Genomic DNA, 13,476 nt, shown 5'->3' on the forward strand with positions numbered 1-13,476 from the left:
GAACGCCTCGGGATCCCCCGGGAAGAGCTAGACGAAGTGGCTGGGGAGAGGGAAGTCCGGGCTTCCCTGCTTAGGCTGCTGCCCCCGCGACCCGACCTCGGATAAGCGGAAGAAGATGGACGGATGGATGTTTGTAACCCTTTTGAAATTGTGATAATGTTCCCCTTTTAAGGTCATATCCAACAATTGCGACAAGCACATTTTACTGTTGAGTGAGTTTCAATTTTAAATAATTTCTGTTGCAAAAAAGGTGGGAAAAACACTGGTATAATCAACGTCAGAATTTGGTGTTACGCCCCTGTGTTTATTATTTTTTTTTTGTGTGTTTAAGTTTTCTAAAACCTGTAATTGGCACTTTTTTTTTTTTAATTCAGATGATATTGTCCACGTGATCATACTGTTGCTCGGCGGTCAAGGATGTGTGGAGGTTAATTAGTCATTAACCGGCCCCTGGATGATGAAAATCGATGGCGGCGGCAGCATGAAAACGCCGCAGAAAAGGAGCCACTAGGTGTGGATGAGGTGAAAGGCGAAGTGCACGCCGCTGCCCACTGGAGCGGAGGCGGGATGCTCCCTCGGCTGTGCTCCCCTCCGCACATCCGAGCTCGCTCAGTCCGTCCGGAGCAGCGGCGGGGATGAGAGCTGGCCACCCCGACGCCTTTCTCAGGTAAACACACACTAAAAAAAAGTGTCTCCTCTCGTTTATCGTATTGTGTTTTTAGTGGAATATCTCACGGTTCTTTCTCTTGACCGAGCGGAGAGTTTTAACCCCGCGCGTCAGTCAACAATCCCAGCGGTGCTTTCAACTTCCATCCAGCCGCCTTCGCGCGCTTCTGTCCGGCTGCGTCTGGCTCTCAGCTCCGGGGGAAGATTGCGGTCGTGTCACTTTCCAGACTAAACGTTACGGACCGAGGACGACGTACCTTCCTTTTTGTTTTTGTTTTTTTGTTTGCTTGATTTTTTAAATGTTTTTTTTTTAACTTGGAGCGAAAAATGGCGCTTTGTTTGCTCCTTTTCTCCCAGCTGAAGGTTAAAGATTGCTGATGGTGCTAGCATGTTAGCATTAGCTCCTCGGTCCTGTGGAGGAGAGGCCAAACTCCATCCAATTACGCAGTTGTTGTCAAATGAGGTTTATCGGGATGTATTTCAACCTTTTTTGAGCTTTTCAGAAAACCTACAAAAAAATGTAACTCAGCAGCTGATGTTGAGAGTAAAAAGTCCATGCATCCATCCATCTTCTTCCGCTTATTCGGCTTGGGTGGCGGGGGCAGCAGCCTAAGCAGGGAAACCCAGACTTCAGTGTTTCCCACAGGTCAGGCATCTATTTGTGGTGGTGTGGTCGGGGTTATTATTATTGTATTTTATTTTTGTATTTGTGGCGGCCGTAATTTATCATCTATTTGTGGTGGCGATGACCAAGAAGAACGCGGAGTTGGACTATAATTACAACACTTTATGTACATATTTATATAATATTTACATATTTATATAATATGTAACTACAAGCTCCATTTACAGACAGAGTCCCATTGCTTTTATGAGCGGTCGAGCGAGTCAAAAGCCGAAAAAAAACCCAATTTTTTTTATAATTTATTTTTTTATTTTTATTTGTGGCGGCAGTAATTCTTTCGTGGCGGGCCGCCACAAATAAATGAATGTGTGGGAAACCCTGGACTTCCCTCTGTTATGATCCGGCTCCCGGATCATATAGGGTTTTGAGTTTTTTGTGTTTCTTGTTTATAGTTTAAATTTTTTCCATTTTCTACCGCTTATTCCCTTTTTTTCGGGGTGGCGGGGGGCGCTGGCGCCTATCTCAGCTACAACTGGGCGGAAGGCGGGGTACACCTTGGACAATGTTTATAGTTTGACGCTTCCAATTCTTAGTTCGTGCACTTCCTTGTTTAGTCTGTTTCCATGGTTACCCCATTAGTTCCACCTGCACCGGCCGTTACGCACACCTGTTTATGATTACCGTTTCTGTATTCATACCCGCCTCCTCCCTTAGTTCAGTCAGGGTTCTTCACCTGCTTTAAGCAACACGCATTTTTTTTTTTATTTGGAGCGAAAAATGGCGCTTTGTTTGCTCCTTTTCTCTCAGCTGAAGGTTAAAGATTGCTGATGGTGCTAGCATGTTAGCATTAGCTCCTCGGTCCTGTGGAGGAGAGGCCAAACTCCATCCAATTACGCAGTTGTTGTCAAATGAGGTTTATCGGGATGTATTTCAACCTTTTTTGAGCTTTTCAGAAAACCTAAAAAAAATGTAACTAAGCAGCTGATATTGACAGTAAAAAGTCCATGCCTCCATCTATCTTCTTCCGCTTATTCGGGTTGGGTCGCGGGGGCAGCAGCCTAAGCAGGGAAACCCAGACTTCAGTGTTTCCCACAGGTCAGGCATCTATTTGTGGTGGTGTGGTCGGGGTTATTTTTATTTTATTTTATTTTTTTATTTGTGGCGGCCGTAATTTATCATCTATTTGTGGTGGCGATGACCAAGAAGAACGCGGAGTTGGACTATAATTACAACACTTTATGTACATATTTATATACATATTTACATATTTATATAATATGTAACTACAAGCTCCATTTACAGACAGAGTCCCATTGCTTTTATGAGCGGTCGAGCGAGTCAAAAGCCGAAAAAAACCCCAATTTTTTTTATAATTTATTTTTTTATTTTTAATTTTTATTTGTGGCGGCCATAATTCTTTCGTGGCGGGCCGCCACAAATAAATGAATGTGTGGGAAACCCTGGACTTCCCTCTGTTATGATCCGGCTCCCGGATCATATAGGGTTTTGAGTTTTTTGTGTTTCTTGTTTATAGTTTCCATTTTTTCCATTTTCTACCGCATATTCCCTTTTTTTTGGGGTGGCGGGGGGCGCTGGCGCCTATCTCAGCTACAATCGGGCGGAAGGCGGGGTACACCCTGGACAATGTTTATAGTTTGACTCTTCCAATTCTTAGTTTGTGCACTTCCTTGTTTAGTCTGTTTCCATGGTTACCCCATTAGTTCCACCTGCACTGGCCGTTACGCACACCTGTTTATGATTACCGTTTCTGTATTTATACCCGCCTCCTCCCTTAGTTCAGTCAGGGTTCTTCACTTGCTTTATGCAACACGCATTTTTTTTGTTTTTTTAACTTGGAGCGAAAAATGGCGCTTTGTTTGCTCCTTTTCTCTCAGCTGAAGGTTAAAGATTGCTGATGGTGCTAGCATGTTAGCATTAGCTCCTCGGTCCTGTGGAGGAGAGGCCAAACTCCATCCAATTACGCAGTTGTTGTCAATGACGTTTACCGGGATGTATTTCAACCTTTTTTGAGCTTTTCAGAAAACCTACAAAAAAATGTAACTCAGCAGCTGATGTTGAGAGTAAAAAGTCCATGCATCCATCCATCTTCTTCCGCTTATTCGGGTTGGGTGGCGGGGGCAGCAGCCTAAGCAGGGAAACCCAGACTTCAGTGTTTCCCACAGGTCAGGCATCTATTTATGGTGGTGTGGTCGGGGTTATTTTTATTTAATTTAATTTTTTTATTTGTGGCGGCCGTAATTTATCATCTATTTGTGGTGGTGTGGTCGGGGTTATTTTTATTTTATTTAATTTTTTTATTTGTGGCGGCCGTAATTTATCATCTATTTGTGGTGATGTGGTCGGGCGGCGATGACCAAGAATATAATTACAACACTTTATGTACATATTTATATAATATTTACATATTTATATAATATGTAACTACAAGCTCCATTCACAGACAGAGTCCCATTGCTTTTATGAGCGGTTGAGCGAGTCAAAAGTCGAAAAAAAAACTCATTTAAAAAAAATTTTATTTGTATTTTTTTATTTCTTGTTTGTGGCGGCCATAATTCTTTCGTGGCGGGCCGCCACAAATAAATGAATGTGTGGGAAACCCTGGACTTCCCTCTGTTATGATCCGGCTCCCGGATCATATAGGGTTTTTGGGTTTTGAGTTTTTTGTGTTTCTTGTTTATAGTTTCCATTTTTTCCATTTTCTACCGCTTATTCCCTTTTTTTTGGGGTCGCGGGGGGCGCTGGCGCCTATCTCAGCTACAATCGGGCGGAAGGCGGCGTACACCCTGGACAATGTTTATAGTTTGACTCTTCCAATTTTTAGTTCAGCTACGATCGGGCGGAAGGCGGGGTACACCCTGGACAATGTTTATAGTTTGACTCTTCCAATTTTTAGTTCGTGCACTTCCTTGTTTAGTCTGTTTCCATGGTTACCCCATTAGTTCCACCTGCACTGGCCGTTACGCACACCTGTTTATGATTACCGTTTCTGTATTTATACCCGCCTCCTCCCTTAGTTCAGTCAGGGTTCTTCACTTGCTTTATGCAACACGCACGTTTCGATGATCTTGACCTGTTTTGGCTTGCTAAGTTCCGCCTTAGCTTTTGGGCGGTAGTGTTAGCCTAGCTCCCCGTCCGTTGCACGCGCTTTCTTTTGCCTTTGTATCCGTGTTCTTTTATCATTTTATATATTAAAACCAGCTCCTACCTGCAGTCTTGCTTGCCTGGTCCCGCGCATCTTGAGGTGACGCTCCACGCGCTGTAAGTCTTTGCTGTCGTCCAGCATTCTGTTTTTGTTTACTTTGTAGTTAAAGTTAAAGTAGCAATGATTGTCACACACACGCTAGGTGTGGTGAAATTCGTCCTCTGCATTTGACCCATCACTCTTGATCACCCCCTGGGAGGTGAGGGGAGCAGTGGGCAGCAGCGCCCGGGAATAATTTTTGATGATTTAACCCCCAATTCCAACCCTTGAGTACCAAGCAGGGATGCAATGGGTCCCATTTTCACAGTCTTTGGTATGACCCGGTCGGGGTTTGAACTCACAACCTACTGATCTCAGGGCGGACATTGTAATCACTAGGCCGTGTAGTGTCTTGCGCTCCTATTTTGGTGGCGTTTCCTGTTTTGTCGGTATTTTCCTATTGCAGTTTCATGTCTTCCTATGAGCGCTATTCCCCGCACCTGCTTTGTTTTAGCAATTGATAATATTTAAGTTGTTGCTATCCTTCTTAGTGTGGACATTGTTGATTGTCATGTACGGACGTACTTTGTGGACGCCGTCTGCTCCAGGCGCTGTAAGTCTTTGCTGTCGTCCGCCATTCTGTTTTTGTTTACTTTGCAGCCAGTTCCGTTTTAGTTTTGTTTTCCATAGCCATCCCAATGCACCTACTTTGTGGACGCCGTCTGCTCCACATTTCATAGTGAGTGTTTTTTTGCTGTGTTCCAGATTTTTTTTTATGTCTGTAATAGTCTGGACGGATAGAGCACTTCCCTTCTGTTGTTGCTATTCTTCTTAGGGTGGACATTGTTGATTGCATTGTCGTGTACGGATGTAGTTTGTGGATGCTGTCTGGGCTCCACGTGCTTGTAAGTCTTTGCTGTCGTCCAGCATTCTGTTTTTGTTTACTGTGCAGCCAGTTCAGTTTTAGTTTCGTTTTCCATAGCCATCTGTATGTCACGGCTGGTTACACCAAGCCGTGCCTTTTTGTTGGGTTTTGTTAGTGTTCTCCGGTGTTTTGTGTTAGTTCCTGTCCTTTGCTTTTATTTTGGTGGCTCTTCCGGTTTTATCTGTGTTTTTCCCGTGGCTGCTTCACTTTTGTCCCAGCGCATTTCTGGACTATTTAAGTTGATCTGTTTTCTACCTTGGTTGTCGGGACATTGTTGATGATGTGGTTTTCTGGTGACGACAGATGATCTTTTTCATGCCGCGCTCTATAATGCACCTACTTTGTGGACACCGTCTGCTCCACATTTCATAGTGAGTGTTTTTAGCTGTGTTCCAGATTTTTTTTAATGTCTGTCATAGTCTGGCCGGTTAGAGCACTTCCCTTCTGTTGTTGCTATCCTTCTTAGGGATAATTGTTTATTGCATTGTCGTGTACGGATGTAGTTTGTGGACGCTGTCTGGGCTCCACGCGCTTGTTAGTCTTTGCTGTCTTCCAGCATTCTGTTTTTGTTTACTGTGCAGCCAGTTCAGTTTTAGTTTCGTTTTCCATAGCCACCTTTACGTTGGGTTTTGTTAGTGTTCTCCGGTGTTTTGTGTAAGTTTCTGTCGTGTGCTTTTATTTTGGTGGATCTTCCGGTTTTGTCTGTGTTTTTCCCGTGGCTGCTTCACTTTTGTCCCAGCGCATTTCTGGACTAATTAAGTTGATCCTTTTTCTACCATGGTTGTCGGGACATTGTTGATGCTGTGGTTTTCTGGTGACGACAGATGATCTTTTTCATGCTGCGCTCTATAATGCACCTACTTTGTGGACGCCGTCTGCTCCACATTTCATAGTGAGTGTTTTTTGCTGCGTTAGAGATTTTTTTTTTATGTCTGTCATAGTCTGGCTGGTTAGAGCACTTCCCTTCTGTTGTTGCTATCCTTCTTAGGGTGGACATTGTTGATTGCATTGTCGTGTACGGGTGTAGTTTGTGGACGCTGTCTGGGCTCCACGCGCTGTAAGTCTTTGCTGTCGTCCAGCATTATGTTTTGGTTTACTTTGCAGCCAGTTCAGTTTTAGTTTCGTTTTCCATAGCCATCCCTATGTCACGGCTGGTTACCCCAGGCTGTGCCTTTTATGTTGAGTTTTGTTAGTGTTCGCCGGTGTTTTGTGTTAGTTCCTGTCCTGTGCTTTTATTTTGGTGGCTCTTCCGGTTTTGTCTGTGTTTTTCCCGTGGCTGCTTCACTTTTGTCCCAGCGCATTTCTGGACTAATTAAGTTGATCCTTTTTCTACCATGGTTGTCGGGACATTGTTGATGCTGTGGTTTTCTGGTGACGACAGATGATCTTTTTCATGCTGCGCTCTATAATGCACCTACTTTGTGGACGCCGTCTGCTCCACATTTCATAGTGAGTGTTTTTTGCTGCGTTAGAGATTTTTTTTTTATGTCTGTCATAGTCTGGCTGGTTAGAGCACTTCCCTTCTGTTGTTGCTATCCTTCTTAGGGTGGACATTGTTGATTGCATTGTCGTGTACGGGTGTAGTTTGTGGACGCTGTCTGGGCTCCACGCGCTGTAAGTCTTTGCTGTCGTCCAGCATTATGTTTTGGTTTACTTTGCAGCCAGTTCAGTTTTAGTTTCGTTTTCCATAGCCATCCCTATGTCACGGCTGGTTACCCCAGGCTGTGCCTTTTATGTTGAGTTTTGTTAGTGTTCGCCGGTGTTTTGTGTTAGTTCCTGTCCTGTGCTTTTATTTTGGTGGCTCTTCCGGTTTTGTCTGTGTTTTTCCCGTGGCTGCTTCACTTTTGTCCCAGCGCATTTCTGGGCTATTTAAGTTGATCCTTTTTCTACCTTAGTTGTCGGGACATTGTTTGCTGATGCTGCAGTTGTCTGGTGACGAATATCTTTTTGATGCCGCGCTCTAGTACGCTCCTACTTTGTGGACGCCGTCTGCTCCACATTTCATAGTGAGTGTTTTTTTTTTTTTGCTGCGTTCCAGCTTTTTGTTTTATGTCTGTCATAGTTTGGCCGGTTAGAGCACCTCCCTTCTGCTCTAGCCTCTTGTTTTTGCTCGTTTCATCAATAAATACCCCTTTTTACTTTACGCTGCTACCTCGTTCATCTACATCCCTAAAATCATGACAGCCTCCGGCTTCTCCTATGACGCACCGCTTATCATCGCTTGACACCCTAAGCTTCAATTCCTTTTGTTTATTTTTGTTTTAAGAATTAGATACCTTTTTATCTGCACAGTGGTTTTCTGAAGTGTTCCTGAGCCCATGTGGAGATATACTTTAGAGATTGATCTCGGTTTTTGATACAGTGCCGTCTGAGGGATTGAAGATCACCGTCATTCAATGTTGGTTTCCGGCCATGCCGCTTACGTGGAGTGACTTCTCCAGATTCTCCGAACCTTTTGATGATATGGAGCGTAGATGTTGAAATCCCTAAATTTCTTGCAATTGCACTTTGAGAAATGTTCTTAAACGGTTGTGGACAAAGGGGTGTACCTCGCCCCATCCTTTCTTGTGAAAGACTGAGCATTTTTTGGGGAAGCTGTTTTTATACCCAATCATGGCACCCACCTGTTCCCAATTAGCCTGCACACCTGTGGGATGTTCCATATAAGTGTTTGATGAGCATTCCCCAACTTTATCAGTATTTATTGCCACCTTTCCCAACCTTTTTGGTCACTTGTTGCTGGCATCAAATTCTAAAGTTAATGATTATTTGCTCACAAAAAAAAGTTCTATCTTTGAACGTCAAATATGTTGTCTTTGTAGCATATTCAATCAATCAATCAATCAATGTTTATTTATATAGCCCCAAATCACAAATGTCTCAAAGGACTGCACAAATCATTACGACTACAACATCCTCGGAAGAACCCACAAAAGGGCAAGGAAAACTCACACCCAGTGGGCAGGGAGAATTCACATCCAGTGGGACGCCAGTGACAATGCTGACTATGAGAAACCTTGGAGAGGACCTCAGATGTGGGCAACCCCCCCTCTCTAGGGGACCGAAAGCAATGGATGTCGAGCGGGTGAAAGTTCAATCCATAGTGGCCCCAACACAGCCGCGAGAGTTCAGTTCAAGCGGATCCAAGACAGCAGCGAGAGTCCCGTCCACAGGAAACCATCTCAAGTGGATCAGCAGCGTAGAGATGTCCCCAACCGATACAGGCGAGCGGTCCATCCTGGGTCTCGACTCTGGACAGCCAGTACTTCATCCATGGTCATCGAACCGGACCCCCTCCACAAGGGAGGGGGGGACATAGGAGAAAGAAAAGAAGCGGCAGATCAACTGGTCTAAAAAGGAGGTCTATTTAAAGGCTAGAGTATACAGATGAGTTTTAAGGTGAGACTTAAATGCTTCTACTGAGGTAGCATCTCGAACTGTTACCGGGAGGGCATTCCAGAGTACTGGAGCCCGAACGGAAAACGCTCTATAGCCCGCAATTCAATTAAATATGGGTTGAAAATGATTTGCATATCGTTGTATTCCGTTTGTATTTACATCAAACACAATTTCCCAACTCATATGGAAACGGGGTTTGTACAATAGTGCAAATTATCGCCTCCCTGTAAAGATATTGCTATGGAAGTTGTCTTAATTGCATCGCCCCTGTCCCAAGTGATGTTTCACCCACAGTGGGTGGGTGACAGGCTAGAGTCCTAATACCGCGCCATCAATCCCGGCATGCTGGGTCATCTTCACGCCGAACCGAAGCAAGGACACCACTCATTAGTTTGGTAGTGCAATGCGTTTGAACTCGGCTGCAATTCAAATGAAAACAGTCTGACGTCGAAGGGGGTTTGGCACGCAGCACAAGACGGTGTGCAGCATTCCCAGGAGCGCCAAATGGGAGAAACGGAGCTTTGCTGTTGACAAATGGTCGCTTTGATGCTTCGCGTTTTGTCACTTTGCACGCTGACACTGGTGACCTTCCCGCTGACGTGGTGCCGCGAACCCAAATATGGAACCGTCTCTAATTTACAATGTGTTTTACAGCGTGGTTGCATTTAATAGCCAATCCCCTGTCAGGGTGATGGACCTCCGCCTGGCTCTCTACTCGGACGTTAAATCATGTTACTGTTGTTGCAAGTGCTTAATGGTTTCAATTTCAGAATTTGTCCGGGACCTCCAGACGGTGCATTACACGGGCAAGATGTTTAACTCCGGCGTGTGCATATTTTTACGTACAGCACAAGCTTGGATGTCCATCCATTTCCTACCGCTTATTCCCTGCACCTGGGGATAGGTTGATTGGAAACACTAAATGGTCCCTAGTGTGTGAATGTGAGTGTGAATGTTGTCTGTCTTTCTGTGTTGGCCCTGCGGTGCGGTGGCGACTTGTCCAGGGTGTACCCCGCCTTCCGCCCGATTGTAGCTGAGATAGGCGCCAGCGACCCCGAAAGGGAATAAGCTTGGATGTACAAAACCCAAAACCTTTGAAGTTGGCATGTTGTGTAAATGGTAAATATTTCCAACCTATTGAATGTACTGCAAAGACAAGATATTGGAAATGGAAATATTTGTTATTTTTTTGCAAATATTCGCTCATTTGGAATGTGATGCCTGCAAAAGACTGAGAAAGTTGAGGAACGCTCATCAAACACTTATTTGGAACAGGTGAACAGGCTAATTGGGAACAGGTCGGTGCCATGATTGGGTATGAAAGCAACTAACCATCCCATTTTCTACCGCTTGTCCCGTTCGGGGTCGCGGGGGGTGCTGGATCCTATCTCATCTACATTCAGGCGGAAGGCTGGGTACACCCCCGGACAAGTCGCCACCTCATCGCAGGGCCAACACAGATAGACAACACTCACATTCACACACTAGGGCCAATTTGGTGTTGCCAATCAACCTAGAATGAACTTTATCGTCATTATATTTGCATATAACGAGATTAAAGACTCCAACTTAAGGTGCGGTAGTGGGAACAAATATAGGGTGAAATAAAGGAAAAACTGACAATTGAAATAAACAGACTACTATCCAATAAAAATAATAAGCAATTCTGTACAATATACAAAACACTATAGAAGTACAAAATACTGTACAATATACAGAGCAAGACAGGAGTACCGAAGTAATAAATAACAATCAGTGACGGACGTATTGCACTCGAAGGGTATTAGGGCATTATATTGTATATAATAATAACTTATATTATAAGTTAGAGTTCAACATGGTGACAGTTTTGGGAAAGAAGCTGTCTCTGAGCCTGTTTGTTCTGGCTCTGATGCACCTGTAGCGCCTGCCTGATGATAGCAAGTCGAACAGGTGGAAGCCAGGGTGTGTGCTGTCCTTGGTCATGTTTTTTGCTCTGTTGAGGCAACAGGAGTTGTGTAAGTCCTTCAGGGAGGGCAGGGGACAGCCGATGATTTTTTGTGCCGACTTTATGACCCTCTGAATCGCCTGTTTGTCTGCTTCAGTGCAGCTGGCGTACCACACTGTTATGCAGTACGACAGCAGGCTCTCGACAGCCGAGCGATAGAAGGTCACCATCAGCTGCCTCTCCGGTCTGTTCTTCCTCAGCACCCTCAGGAAATGGAGTCTCCGCTGGGGCTTCCGGATGACCGCAGTTGTATTTTGGGTCCAGGACAGGTCAGCAGATATGAGGGTGCCGAGGAACTTGAAGGAGCTGACTCTCTCCACCTCCTCGCCGTTGATGTAGAGGGGGGCGGGGTCTGCAATGTTCTTCCTGAAGTCAAAGATGAGTTCCTTGGTTTTTGTGGTGTTCAGTGCCCAATTATTCACTGAACACCTCGCTGATAGTTTCAGGACCTCATCTCTGTATGCAGACTCACCCCCCCACCCCCCCTGTAATGGGACTAACTACCGTTGTGTCATCGGCGAACTTGATGATGGTGTTCTCCGAGTGGGCTGGACTACAGTCATGGGTGTAGAGGGAGTACAGCAAACCTATTCCCAGGTGCATGTTTTTGGCAGTGGCAGGAAGCTGCAGTACCCGGTGGGAACCCACACAGTCACGGGGAGAACATGCAAACTCCAGACAGAAAGATCCCGAGCCTGGGATTGAACCCAGGACTTCTCAGGACCTTCGCCGTGCTGCCACAGGTATAAAAGCAGCTTCCATGAAATGATCAGTCATTCACAAACAAGAACGGGGAAAGGGTCACCACTTTGTCAACAAATACAGTTTAAGAACAACATTTCTCAACCAGCTAATGCAAGGACTTTAGGGATTTCGCCACCTGTGATCCGTAATATCATCAAAAGGTTCAGAGAATATGGAGAAATCACTGCAAGCGATGATATTACGGACCTTTTGGTCCCTCAGGCGGTACTGCGTCAAAAACCGACACCGGTGTGTAAAGGATATCACCACATGGGCTCAGGAACACTTCAGAAAACCACTGTAGTGCAGGTCAAATCTCTACTACGCAACGCGAAAGCCATTTATCAACAACACCCAGAAACGTCGCCGGCTTCGCCAGGCCCGAGCTCTTCTGAGATGGACTGGTGCAATGTGGAAAAGTGTTCTCAGGCGGAACTGCATCAAAAAGCAACATCGTTGTGTAAGGGATATAACCACATGGGCTCAGGATAGTTCAGAAAACCACTGTCAGTAACTACAGTTAAACAAATAATTACAGTTCTCAGTTGGAACATTAAACATCTTGTCTTTGCAGTCTATTCAATTGAATATAAGTTGAAAAGAATTTGCAAATAATTACATTCTGTTTTTTATTTACGAATTACACAAAGTGCCAACTTCAATCAATCAATCAATCAATCAATCAATCAATGTTTACTTATACAGCCCTAAATCACTAGTGTCTCAAAGGGCTGCACAAACCACTACGACATCCTCGGTAGGCCCACATAAGGGCAAGGAAAACTCACACCCAGTGGGACGTCTGTGACAATGATGACTATGAGAACCTTGGAGAGGAGGAAAGCAATGGATGTCGAGCGGGTCTAACATGATACTGTGAAAGTTCAATCCATAATGGATCCAACACAGTCGCGAGAGTCCAGTCCAAAGCGGATCCAACACAGCAGCGAGAGTCCCGTTCACAGCGGAGCCAGCAGGAAACCATCCCAAGCGGAGGCGGATCAGCAGCGCAGAGATGTCCCCAGCCGATACACAGGCAAGCAGTACATGGCCACCGGATCGGACCGGACCCCCTCCACAAGGGAGAGTGGGACATAGGAGAAAAAGAAAAGAAACGGCAGATCAACTGGTCTAAAAAGGGAGTCTATTTAAAGGCTAGAGTATACAAATGAGTTTTAAGGTGAGACTTAAATGCTTCTACTGTGGTGGCATCTCGAACTGTTACCGGGAGGGCATTCCAGAGTACTGGTTTTGGGGTTTGTACAAAGCACAACGATCCAGCCACGTCCAGATGATTGGCAATCAGTAACAGGTGTGTCCTGTTTGGCAATCTAGGGACAGGTGAGAAAGAAAGCCAGCGCTCAGACAGGCAACGGAAGAAAAATAAAAGTTCTGGACAAGAAATTAAACCAAGGGCCAGAAACGAGTAGTGATCGTCATGTCCTCGCAAATGTCTGCCAAACAGCCTCAGGCCTGATTATTATTTTCAGTAGTGTTGTTTATATAGTATTTATGGTGTTGCCCCAGAGCAATGTCTAATGGTTTTTGACCTTTCATAGCTCAGTGAGCGCGCATTAGCAGCTAGTTAGTAAATGTCAGCAAATGTTTTCTAAGACTAGCTAAAAGCTAAAAAAGGGATGGGGGGGGGGGGGGGGTGGGGTAGTGCGTATGTGCGTTATAAGCTGGGTCTTTCACACATCCCTGATACGGAGCTGGCGTGTGAGGGTTGTGCTGGATGCCCCTCAGGGGGTGAGGTGTGGTGTGATTGGGGAAGAGGGGGGGGGGGGGGGTAATAAGAAGGAAGCAGCTCATTAATTCCTTCCAGGGAAGGAAGAAAAGTTTGCTCAGCGTTATTTTTTTGGAAGGAAACCTTCACAGCTCGAAAGTGAGTCGAACTTTTGCGAGTGGGCGATATGGCCTTTATTTAA

At 45.1% G+C, this 13,476-nt stretch overlaps 1 protein-coding gene across 1 annotated transcript in view; it reads left to right on the forward strand.

The window, feature by feature from the left end:
• The first annotated feature begins 437 nt into the window (after positions 1-437).
• Positions 438-13,476, forward strand: part of jcada (junctional cadherin 5 associated a) — a 102,592-nt gene continuing 89,553 nt past the window's right edge. The window contains exon 1 of the mRNA XM_061922344.1: positions 438-667. The gene's annotated coding sequence lies outside the window, so the exon portion shown is untranslated. The remainder of the gene's footprint in view (positions 668-13,476) is intronic.

Source organism: Nerophis ophidion, linkage group LG15 (genome assembly GCF_033978795.1).
Source record: "Nerophis ophidion isolate RoL-2023_Sa linkage group LG15, RoL_Noph_v1.0, whole genome shotgun sequence".
NCBI lineage: Eukaryota > Metazoa > Chordata > Actinopteri > Syngnathiformes > Syngnathidae > Nerophis > Nerophis ophidion.